The 13,597-nt window shown below is 39.6% G+C and overlaps 1 protein-coding gene across 3 annotated transcripts in view; it reads right to left on the reverse strand.

Moving 5' to 3' along the window:
- Positions 1 to 13,597, reverse strand: part of LOC140462906 (protein phosphatase EYA1-like) — a 251,083-nt gene that overhangs the window by 222,956 nt on the left and 14,530 nt on the right. The gene's annotated exons all lie outside the window — the stretch shown is intronic.

A 13,597-nucleotide genomic window follows, 5' to 3' on the forward strand; every position in this document is an offset into this window, starting at 1 on the left:
CAGTCCATATAAAAAGGTACTCTCATAATGCTGAATGACAGGCAATTCCAGGAGTTTCTGCTTTTGATGATGATTCAGCCCAAGCATCGTAAAAATTGCGGCCAAGTCCAAGAGAACATGGCACAGCAGCAACCTGATTTAACATCAATCTGCAAGTCTACCAATCCTGTATCCTCAATACAGTCCTCTGCACTGTTGATACCCAACCAACATTTACATTATGCAGGAGAAAAGGCTGAGCAGTTTCCATTTTTGCTGTCTCAGATGTAACCTTTTCTTTCATAAACAAGGTCATCAACTCAGAAGTCCTGGTGCAGAATAATTCTACTAGTATGCATTCATTGATAAGCTGATGATGACTAATCCATCAGATGGATGACAAAGACCTGTAGCGCAATGAACTGACTACTGGGGTCATGATGGCCTGACAGTCTATACCTCCTCAACAAGGATACCTGCATATAAGATACGAAGTTGGCAGACACTGACACTCCGAGGCAGATACTGATGGCTGTGATCTCTGGAAGTTGACTGTTTGGAAGGGCATTGGAAGAGTGAGCAGACGCAAAAATCTCAATGACTGGGAATTGAGCCCAGAGAAAACAGAAGTTAATGAAAGTATATCTTCTCAGCCCACTGTGTTCCTCTGTAGCAAGTGTGGCATTTGCTGCCATTCCAGAATGAGGTTCCTGAACTACACTAGACAATGATTGACACAGAGGTGACCATCATGGCATATATTTCATGAGATGAAAGGCTGCTTTAATCTACCCTGATCAATTAAATCAATTTTTACTGAGTTGAACTGATAAAATTCCTGGCTAGTTTTGATTGGAAAATCAATAAAAGATCATTTCTCAATAACTCGAGAAGAACAATCTAACAAATTGCCCATCGCTTTCTTATTAAAACAATTGAATCCAAAGATCAATTCACATTGTGCAGTGTGCATGCCTTAATAATGATGGAACAAATGTGATACATGGACATTTCTGATCGACAGTAGATAAGGAGTTGAAGGTTGTGGAATTTGAATGCCACTTAAATGGCCCTGGATTATCTTTAATCATTGGTTTGAGATTGAAGTCTTTAAACTGCAGATTTTCATACCTGTTAGGTAACGAGCAAAGACAATGAAGTCCTGGCAATGTTGTGCTCTGAATGCTGAGGTCATTGATCAAAGGCTAACTCAGTTCATGGCTACAACACTGTTTATTGAAAGCAAAGTCACCACTGTCCTCCTCTGCAAAACCACTAGCAAATCTGATTATCCAACTATCCTTCACACTTTTCCAGGTTGAACTCCACTTCTCAGCCCAGCTCTGCATCCTGTAAATGTCCCATTGCAATTACAATAGCCCTCTGTCAATGTCACTGGATACTCAACAACAAATGATAAGCTCTTCAATTTTACTTTAATGTTAAAAACACTGAGCTGGTTTGAATAGAGGCAACAGGGATCTTCACTGCCAGCAAGAGAGATGACAGGAGGTCAGCATTGCCACTTTTAGGGAAGACCCACCAAATTAAGAGCTTGTAGTTAGGCACCGACTAGGCCAAAAGTGGACCTAACACTACGATGAAGGTAGTGCCACAGGGGTAACGATGAAGAATCCCAGGAATGATGTGCTACCTGCCAAGAGCTGGTAGCAAATCTGAGCTAGCAACACCTTGGTACTCAGCAGTGCCGCCTGGAAAATGGTTGCTGCTGCTGGTATTACAACCCCCAACCAGCCTAGGATCGAAAAGGGACCCAGGCACAAATGAATGGTGGCAGGAGAACATTAGAAACTTTTCTGGCCCAGGCTTGGTCAGAGTGCAGGTAGGAAGTTGATAGGGTCTCCACATAGTCTTCTATGTCTCTTTCACCCAATTCTACACAGGGGTGGGCAATAAATGCCACCCTCTCTGTCCCATTCACCATTGCCCCTGTGCTAGCTAACTAAAACTGACTCTCATTCTTCAAACATTACAATTTAAAAACTCACCTTCTTGTTCACAATGTCCTCCCTAGTTTCACCATCCCTGTCTCAATATCTTTCTCCAGTTCTATCACCCTTCAAAATCATTGGCTCCTTCAAATCTGAACTCTTGAGAATCCCTCATTTTCATTACGCCATGATTGGTGGTTATGCCTTGTCCTGCACAAATTGAGTAGGGCCTGAGAAATAAATTATTAGCTGCTAGCAAAAATGTAAATTGAGATCATGAAATTTTTAATCACAAACATTGAGAGACAGGACAAACTTAGATTTTTGTTGCTTGGTTGACATAGTATGATTTTGATTATATTAACGTGTTGTGGATGATCTCAATTGTTGCAGTGGACTGTGTCACCGCTACCGAAATATGAACAAAGTTTTCAAAGCAGGTTGTTAGACATCCTTAGTCTGAAGTTTCCTTAGTGAATTGGAAGCTTTAATTTTTTTTAGCTCCGAAGTTACAGAGCATCAAACAGGTAATGAAAATCCTCTAGGAAGAACTGTGTAATTGCAATACATCAAGTTAACAAAATGTGGAGGAGATCATGCTTTCTTCACTTGCTTTTTCTGAACTTAGCGGAGCTTTTAAGGATTCTTTTTTTTTTCAATTTTTACCAATTTGTCACATTTATTAAATGGCTTTTTAAATTCATTGCAACAACTGGCTTTACAGATCCTTGACTATTTTATATTGGAATCAATGAAACCAAAAATCAACTTGTTATTATGCAATCATTTGGGCAAATATTCTGCTTTGTTTAGGAATCATAATGCCAGTCATACTGTATATGAATCATATCATTCAGTATCCTGCAATATAAACGCAGACCAGAACTAGTGGATATGTAGGTAATTGCCCAATTCTGTATGAAAATTACATGGGCTCCTATGGCAAGTGCTACTGCCTTAATTTATCACTGCCAATGCAGACGGCAGGGACAATTACCACTGACGAGTTTACACTTTCTCACAGTGAGGTTTATATTGCTGATGAACCTTTCTTTGGTGAGAGTTGTGGTAATTAGGGCCTAGTTGGAGGATTAATAGGAAAAGATATTTGCATTTGTTCTATCAACCTCAATTTTGAGGATACATACAAGTAGGGATATATTAAAAGTGGAGACCAAATACTATATTTGGACTGAATGGCCTACTTCCACACTGTAGGGATTCTGTGATATTTCATTTTGATGTGGACCACTGATGGTAGAAATGCTAAAAGCATGGTACAATTTCAATATGGATTATGACTGTGTTTGGTTACTTCAGGCTGCACAGTGAATACTGATGCTTCCCATACTATAGTCATGAAGTATTTATCAAGGAGGCTGCTGCCTTATGTAAATTCCACACACAAAGTGAAGAGATTAAATAACGTGCTGTGTGCATTGGCTGGTAATTTCAAGCTCATGTCTACATAAATAGGAGTTAGCTGCAACTGAAACAGATGAGCCTGATGATAATTAGAATGAAATTGCTCCCAATTCCCTTCACTTTGCCTGACTAAGTGAGTTGTATTCCCTTTCTAGGATAATTACTGCTGCTTTGGTTTATCATTGGCAATCAACTCAGTGCAGCTTCAAGCATCAGTGAGATCAAACAAAATTATCACTTTACCTACAGCAGGCGAACTAAATCATTCAGTACAGCTTTATTATTAGAAGGCTAAAAGTATTAAATTTAAATATCAGTTGGTCATTATGATACACAAAGTTCATTATGCCAAGGAAACACCTAATCAAGTAAGCCAGAGAAAACGTAAACTGAAGAAAGCCACATGAAAAAGAAGGAAAACTAAAAGGCAGAAGTACTACAGCGCTCCTTGTCCCAGCTGAAGTAATATTTAGATAATTTGGGATTTGATTACACAATCAGGAGCCTCATTCACAAAGCTAAGAATTCAGTTTGGTTACTCCAATCACTTTGGTGTAACTTGGGCTTTATTTGATAACGTCAAAAGTACAACTCTAAAATTGGTCAGCTCCTTTCACTGCTGTCCTGAAATGAAAATTGGATGAGATACAAAATGGGCTGGTAAGTCCCTATTGCTTGTTTTACACAATCATGCAAATTCAAAATTACTGCTTTTATGTAGTAAGTATTCACATTTCAACAAGGACTGCATATGCACATAAGATGTATTTATTTAAGTCTGCTAAGAGTCTGTATGAATCATATTTCAGATGCACATCTAGCAAAACTATTCACGTAACCAAGAGCATCAGTTATACTTTGCTTGTACAATTAGGTCATTTCTTCACAGGATAAAGCAATGTGTCTTTACAACCAGTTGTAACATCCACTTGATCTGCAAGTCTCATTTAGGTAAGAAGGAATCTGATTGACAGGATTGCCATTGCACAGCAAGGAGTCATATTACAATCAGGAGCAGCATTTACAGGAATGAAGTTGCATTTACATGATTGGGAACCAATTGAGAAATCATGCATACAAGTTCAGTTACCCTGTTCGCCTAATTGGTGCTCTATTTGCTCAGTCAGGAAATCAAATTACATGATCAGGAACTTTCCTTCCATAATCAGATACTCTTTCTGTGATCAAAAGTCCTATTTATCTGAAGAGGAATATTGTTTGCATCATTAGGAATTATATTTACAATCAATAGGTATGTACACAAGTATATGTTGACAAGAGTTAGAGTCAGTAGAAGCTTTATAATGCACATAAATACCAACATGAACCTGGTGAACTGAAGGGTCTGTTCGTGTGCTGTGAATACTATGTTGTCTACAAATGCGATCCTAATTCACACAGTTGCAAGCAGTATTTCTAAGATTAAGAGTTCTCTCTGAGCCTCTACGAGTCCTGCTTACATAAGTCAGGCACACTTGTCACGCAATCAGGAGCTCAGTTTACACTATTAAGAGTGTTGTTTACATGATCAGAGTACTACTTAAATAATTAGCAGCTGTAGTTACATATACAGGAGCTATGTTCACACAATTAACCGTAATATTTACAATTAATGTTCCTGTTTATGAATCCATCCTTTATTAAAAAGGATACATTCACGTGATTATGTGATTTTCACTTGTATCAACTTGTAACAGCTTTAATTTTAAGGTTAGACATTCGCTGCCAGCAGTTTTCATGTTCATATGTCCCAGAATTCATTTTATAGTCACAAGTAGTCTTCACGTGGTCAGAATTGTCATTTGCATAGTTAGAAGTCTTGCTTATATGATAAAGTAAATCATTTATGCAACCATTTGCTCAGCTGCTCTATTTCAGATTTCATTTCTACAGAAGTCCCAGTTTCAACTTTGGGAATTTAATCAAGATAATAACTTGTTCTATTTATATGAATGAAAGCTCCCTTTGAACAATGAAGAATGTTGTTTACATAATCAGGCATCAATATTCATGTTATTACAGACCTCTTTATATAATCCAGGGTCTGGTTTATACAGCCAGTAATCCAGTCATAGTGTGAAAAGTTTATTTACACACTTTAAATATTGTGTTCAGTTCTGGTCGCCACACTACCAGAAGGATGTGAGTGCTTTGGATAGGTTACAGAAAAGGTTTACCAGGACGTTGCCTGGTACGGGGGATTTTAGCTATGAAGAAAGGTCGGAAAGAATAAGTTTGTTTTCACTGGAACACAGGAGATTGAGGGGTGGGGTGACCTGACAGAAGTTTGTAAGATTGTGTATGACATGGATAGAGTGAAAAATATGAGACTTTTTCCCAAGTGGAGAGGTCAAGTACTAGGGGACACAGGTTCAAGGTGCAGGCAAAAAGGGGGAGTTTAAAAGAGATATGCGAGGCACGTTTTTCACAAAAAGGGTGGTGAGTGCGTGGAACATGTTGCCAGAAGAGGTTGTGGAAACAGTCACAGTACCAGCATTCAAGATGCACCTGGATGATTACATGACTAGGCATGGAATAGAGAGATACTGATCCTGTAAGTGAAGATAGTTGTAGTATGGAAGGGCAAAATGTGCCGGCACAGGCTTGGAGGGCTGAAGGACCTGTTCCTGTGCCATATTATTCTTTGTTCTTTGTACATAATTAAGACCTTAGGTGTGCAGTTATACATATTACTTAGTGATTATACCAAAGCCCATGCGAAAGTCAAAGCTGATTTGTAACCAACTTCAGCCAGCATTGCTGAGTGAATGAAAAGATCCAGGCCTCCTCCTGAGGTCTTCATCATTATAGATGCATCTTCATTCCATGTGATATCAAGAATTGCCTGAAGATCCTAAGCACATCCTAACATAGCACTTAAGACTTGTGCTCGGCCAGCAGTAGCCATACCCCTAGCCAAGCTGCACCAGTACGTCTACAAGACCGGCATCTACCTGTCTTAGGAAAACTGCCGAGGTATGTCAAGTCTGAAACAAATTAAATTCAATCCAGGCAAATACCATTCTCTTGATCTACAGGCAGTATTCAGTGTAGCATCTCGGAGCCCAAGCAAAACTGAATTTAATTAAAGTTGATAATTAGCGAAAAACCTCTCCACTTGTTGGAGTCATACCTAGTACAAAAGAAGGTTATTTTTATTGGAGGCAGATCATTGCAGCCCCAGGACAAGATTGCAGGAGTTGCTCAGGATAGTGTCCTAAGCTGAACCCTCGAATATAAGGTCAGAATAAGGATGTTTGTTAGTGCTCAGTACAGTTATAACTCCTCAGATGCTGGTGCAGCTCATGCTCATGTTCAACGAGACCTGAATTACATTCAGGTTTGGCCTGATAAGTGACAAGTAACATTTCGGCCACACGAGTGCAGGCAATGACCAGCTCTAACGAGATAGAATCTAACTATCTGCCCTTGATGTTCAGTCAAACTACAATCATTGAATCCCTCATTGCCAACACGCTGGGATTTACTATTGATTGATTCACTTAAATGGGTTAGCCAAGTAAATATTGTAGCTATAGAGTAAGTCAGAGGTTAAAACTTCTGCAGCAGATAACTCATCTTCTGATTCCCCAAAGCCTGTCCACCATCCAAAAGCACAAGGCAGGAGTATGATGGAAGACTCATTCTCCACTTGCCTGCATGATGAACCTCCAACATTCAAGAAATTTGACACCAGCGAGGAAACAGTAGCCTGCTTGATCAGCCTCATCATCCAAACATTCACTCCCTCCACCATCAGCGGACAGTGACAGCAATGTGTACCACATACAAGATCCTGTGGCAATTTGCCAAGCGTCCCATAACAGTAGGTTCTAAATCACATGGAAGGACTGCAGCAGCACTTGTGTGGGTACACCATCACTTAAAAGTTCTCCTCCAAACCACACATTATACTGGCTTGGAATTGTTTTGCCATTCCTGCAATGTCACAGAATCAAGAACCTGAAACTCTCTCTCGAATCACACTGTAGGTTTACTGCAGTCATAGGATATGTTTGGATTTGCTAAATCTTTTGAATTCTTATAAAATTATTGCACACTTCTCCAAGCAACTTTTATTGATTTCAACTAGAAAATATAGTTCATTTGTTCAATTGTACAATTTTTTCTAAGCGATAAGGGAAGATCCATAACAAGAAAATAAAGGTTACAATTGCAAGTGCGCAGTATAAAATGGACGGATCCCAGAACACTAACAGCCAAGAGAAACAGAAGTTATTCTATTTGAAGTGGTTCTGATTGATGAAATGTGATATCAGTGCTCACTATTTCTCCCTACAGCACAGGTCATACACTCTCCTACATCTGAAATGCTAAGAAACATGTGAATTCTGTTACCTGCTGAGGAAGAGATTTTATTTCTAAAGGACAGTCATTCAATTGCAATCCAACTATTTAATCCCAAATTTCACATGTAGAACAATTCCCAAGTGTGTGACATTTGAAGGTTCCTCTTTCCTCTAAAGAAATATTCTCATATTCTGCTGCAGAGCTTTAATATGTCTTAAAGCTTTAGAGGAAAATTGGAAGCCAAACCCCACATTAAGTAAGTAATTCTGAGACTCATTTACCTGTGGTGCATTCTGTATTGATTTAACCACTTCTAAAGCTTTTCCTCATCTTTTTGAAACCCATTTCCTTTGTGATTTACTTTCAATATGAAACACATACCGCTTCCTTTGTAGAATCCCAGGCAGCACTGCAGTGAAGGATGTTCATAACGATTGATAGCATCAATCTTTAGTTAGTAGCAATTTTTGTAAATGGATGTTTAGTCTGGTTTTTGAGTCTCTTTGCGGTTTTTCTGGGGGGATTCATATCAGAACAACTTGACAAGACCATTTTTCCTTGTCGTCAATTAGTTGTGTGCTCGGCAATTTACATTGGGCTGATGATGAATTTAGTGGAACATGAATAGGAGCTGAATCCTTCAAAATTGCCATGGTGCATATAACCATTAAATTAATTGTTTTTAATGGAATATTGTTAACAGGGCTCTATTCATTTGAATTGTCACACGATCCTAAGTACTATCACAGGAAATATTTGTTCACTTAACAGAGAATTTTCTACCTTCCCTGGTTTCTATGTTTTACATTCTGAGATTTTTAATCAATTCACCATGAAGCCCTTGATTCGTTAATACTCTGACGTTTCTCTTCTGTGACACTGTGCATATGGGAAAGAGGATAAATGACCAGCACTCTGCGTCCTATAATGCTACAGAGAAGAACAAACGCACAGTTTACTTCGATGTGCTGCTACCAATATCAGCCTTGGACTCAGTCGAAAAGGAGAAGAAAAACTAAACAAAAAACAATAACAGAACCACTTCCAATAGCAATACAAATGTTTGATTGGCAATTTTGCCTCAAAAACTGCAGTAGCTTTGTGCTATTGTACTCTGTGTGTTAAAGTACTCTGGTACCATCTCATACAGCCTTTGGCCTGTATAGACTGTCCCCTGCAACTGAGGGAAACGACGTCTCCCGATAATAACTCATAGACGGCAACATAAAAATAATGCAATTCACAGCAATGCTTTAAAATGTAGATTCAATACAATACAAACGGATCCACATTTTCAACTAATGTTAATTCTACAGTATTGGAATGTAAATGCATCGTAAGGCAGTCCAGGAGCTGCATGTCATTAATGCTTTTGCAGCTATTGTGCTGAATGTATCCTCCCATGAAGATTTGTCTTTTCAGTCAGTGAATACAACATATTTGCATTGAGCTCACCTGCTTGTGGTGATTCTGTCCAACAAAAAAGCCACACAGTCAGAATGTTGACTGGCTTTCCAGCAAAACACAGCTGCTTTCAGTTAGAGGGATACTGCCGACATGAAAAAGTCTTTGGTAGCCCACTCTAATCAATTACATAAATTATGTCAATGATATCAATTGCATATGATGTACTCATGGAAATAGTTACCTCTCCTCTCTTTTCAAAAAGAAGACATTGGCAATCAATTTGCATGAAGACAATGACTTCTTAAGACCACAGCGTAACTCAGTAAATGCATTTTTGTTGTATTCATCGCAATTGCAACATAACATCACAATTCATAACTTGCTACTAATAATTTTGGATTTCTGTTCCTTCAATCCATAAAATCATTTTGTTGTATTGATGTAGGATGCTTTTACCATACAACAGTCACTATAGTTCTAAAGAACTGAATTGGTTGCAAAACATTTTGAGACATCTTGAAGCCATGAAACAGACAGCAGAAATGAAAGTTCTCTCTAATGTCATGAATCTTCTACGTCTCTGAAAGGGCTATGTATGTAGTCAGGTTCTGCTGCTTTCATCATATCCTTTTAATTATTTTTCAAAAATGTAACTACTTCCTTTTTATAAGATAGTGTAGATTCTCCTCCCTGAGAATTTCTAGTAGGCAATTCTATAACCTTACAAACCTTTACATTAAATGATATCCTTCTTCCTTCTTCCCTCAACAATTTGACGTTGATTAACACTAAATAATGAAAGTATTTCCACTTCTTAGCTTATCAACATACCTCATAATTCTAACGTTGTGTCAGTTTTTTTCTCATTCTAGTGAAAAGATGCCAAGTTTCATAATTAAAATATTTTGCCCCTTATATCTTTTCAAACCTTATTTGCTGTGGCAGCTGTAGTTCAGCCAGTAGCACATCTCCCTTTGTGCTTAGAAGTTCAAGTCGCAGTCCCGGAATTCAATACAAAAACTAGGGTATTACTGAAGGGTGTTATATGTTGTCTTTGGAGTGAGGTTTGGCCCCATCTCAGGTAGACAAAATCAAATCCATGGCAATGTTTCAAAAAATTGGGAGCTATGGTTGGTGTCTCAGCCGACATTTATCCCTCAATCAATATCATAATCTAATCGTTGTAATTTTGATATTTATGGCAGCTTTTTTCTTCCTTCATGGGACGTGAGTGCTACTGCTAAGGGCAGAAATTATTGCCCATCCATCACTGCTCTTGAAACTGAGCAGCTTTATAGGTCATTGTTATTGGTCAGGAGTCACATTTAAGTCAGACTGGGTAAGAACAGCATTTTCTTTCCTTAAAGACACTAGTGAACAAGATGGGTTTTTTAACAGCTAATGGTCAACTGAGACCAGCTTTTGATTGCAGATTTTTATTAATTAAATTTAAATTGCATTAAATTTATGATGGGATTTGAACTCCTATCTCCACAGGGCAGCCCAGGTCTCTGGATTATCTGTCCAGCACATTATCCCTGTGGTGCTATCGTTCTACTGATGGTTGTGACATTCAGAGGTTGTAATTGTTCTATATGAATGTGAAGTTTTCTGATATCAGAGCGTCTCTTGCTATTGAACTGGCAGAGTAGGTCAGCACTGCTAATACCATTGATGTGTGCCTAAAGGCAGAACCCAGAGCCAACTCTGTCCATATGCACATGTCCAATGTCACTGACGCCCAAGGAACTCTGACTAATGTCACCCAGCTCCTTGCCTCATCTTACTCCACTTGGCATCCTCAGCACCAACTCTCCTGCTACCCGCACCGCTCAGTGATCCCCACCTCCCCCATTCCCCCAGCGATGCTCAGCAGCCCCCACCACACCCTCCCACACTCCCCACCCCTATCCCCCCATTCAGTGCACTGATTAGTATTTCCCTGTTTATTCTGCTCCAAACTGCTCACTGTCTCTCTCCCACTAGCCAGCTTCTTCCCTTGATCCCAGGGACAGTGAACAGCGCAGTAGCACAGCAGTGAACAAAGGTCAGTTCGTGTGAAGTCAGGAGTGGGGCAGTAAGCAAATCACAATCTCAGGATTTTATAGAGTCATAGATTCATACAGAAACAGACCCCTCAGTCCAACCAATCCATGCCAAACATAATGCCAAGCTAAACTAATCCCACCTGCCTGCTCCTGGCCCATATTCCTCCAAACCTTTCCTATTCATGTACTCATTCAAATGTCTTTTCTAACTGTGCCCCCATCCACCACTTCCTCAGGAAGTGCAATCCACACGCGAACCACCCTCTGTGTAAAACATTTGCCCCTCATGTCTATTTTAAATCTTTCACCTTAAAAATGTGCCCCAAAAATAATCTTAAAATCCCCCATCTGAGTGAAAAGACACATACCATTAGCCCTATCTACACCCCTCATAATTTTATAAACTTCCAAAAGGACACTTCTCAACTTCCTACAATCAAGCGAAAAACGTCCCAGCCTAGCCAGCCTTTCTCTCTAACTTAAACCTTTCACAACCAGCAACATCCTGGTAAATATCTTCTGAACCCTTTCCATCTTAATAATATCCTTAAAGTTTTTTTTTGCTCCAATTCTTTAATAAAGGCAAAGTTGCTGCTGTGAGACATTTCAGACACTGCTGCTGCATGTGCAGTGAGTACTCTCCTGCAGTTGCAGTGACAATAACTGCAGCATTTTTGGCCTTAACATCCTTTCTGAGTAGGGCACTCATCACAAATTATAACTGCAATCTAGCATTTGCTCTCCTAATTTAAAAGTTTTGTGTGTCTGAACTCACCAAGCCTCACTGATCTTCTGCTCCTTCTGAAGTACGCTGAATGTTTCCCTTTCTTTTTGTTTCTCCTAAAATGTTCCATTACACATTTTCCTTCAATAAATTTCATCTGTCATTAATCTCCCCGTTCTATCTTATTTATGTCCTCCTTACAGCACTTGCATTCCTTTGTTTCTGCAGATTTTGATATTGTGCCACATATCCAAATCTAGATGAGGACAAGTTAATGAACATTTTCAAGAATGGAAAGTTGTACGCATCCATTAAACATGAGTGGGTATTTTTCTGTCCTTTAGCCAATGCTCGATTCAAAGGTTAATGACCTGAAACAACTCTGTTTTTCAATCGTCAAATGCTGTCTGACTTGCTGATTATTTTTTTTTAAAACATTCACGTTGCTAACAACTTTTATTATTCAATGCCTTAATTATATCAATAAAGCACCACCTTATTAAACACCTCTCAGAATGCATTTATGCAACAGCTACCACATTTTTTCCCAGTAAAATGTGCTCTTGCCTCAAAGAACTCCATACATGATTTGAGGTCTCTTTATCCACTCAGAGGTTGTTTAAACACCTGTCAATCCTGATGAAAGTGTGTCGGCCTGAAATGTTGGGTTGAATTTTCCTGCAACCTTTCCGCTCCCAATGTCAGGGCAAACAGTGCATCCTGTGCCTGCACAAATGTACTACCGATGATCTTCTAACTGGCTGTTTGTTCAACGACAGCAAGTGGGCTCCTGGTGCTGCCTACCCAGAGAGTAGGCCAAACACTCTGAAGTCTTAGTAGCATTGATGGAGAGTTGGAAGTTGCTGAAGCAAATAGGAGATCTTGGAACACCTCCAGCAAAGTAGATTTGAAGTAAAACATTTAAAGCATCGAGGAACAGAATGGAAACCCTCATGGAATATTGATGGTGCCACTGGGCTGCCTTTTTTGCCCACAGGCCATCTTTGCCTTATGGTGCTCCCTGGGTCCCTTCAGTTTGATGTAACTGATGAAACTGGTGGCCTCACTGTGCAACAGGAGGCTGTTCTGCCATTGGTAAAATAATAGGAGAAAGTGAGGCCTGCAGATGCTGGAGACCAGAGTCGAGAGTGTGTTGCTGGAAAAGCACAGCACATCAGGCAGCATCCGAGGAGCAGAAGAATTGACGTTTCGGGCATAAGCACTTCATCAAGAAAATGATGGCCATTCTATAAAATGACTCATGAAAGGGCCTAGGAGCATGCCTGCTGACATGGAATGGGCAAAAATCTACCTCACAGCCTGCCACTGGATAAGATCCACAGCAGAGGGACAGCCATCCCAACATGACTCTCTGTTATGTTATTGTCTCCCAGTACATTATATGTTGTTGGTGGTGGTGAATTTGGCATATTAACTCTGTTTCTCTCTCTACATACGCTTCTAGACCTGTTGAGTTGTTTGCTGCGTTCTTCTGTTTTTAGTTTACTCTCTGCAACTCCAGAGTGGCTGCCCTTAACTTAGAGTTCCCTTCTAATTGTGTACTAATTTCATTTCATATCATGGCACCCCGAGAAATGGCAAGCCATGAGGCAAATCCACTGCCCACTCGGCATTCAACCTGTTAACTTAAAAGCACTTTTGTGAGCCATTTTATGGAACCGCCAACACTTTGACCGGTGTTAAACAGACCTGTTTACAGTTGTCCTGAAACTCAAACTAAAATAATTTGC

The sequence above is a fragment of the Chiloscyllium punctatum genome, chromosome 37, assembly GCF_047496795.1.
Source record: "Chiloscyllium punctatum isolate Juve2018m chromosome 37, sChiPun1.3, whole genome shotgun sequence".
NCBI classification, from domain to species: Eukaryota; Metazoa; Chordata; class Chondrichthyes; order Orectolobiformes; family Hemiscylliidae; genus Chiloscyllium; species Chiloscyllium punctatum.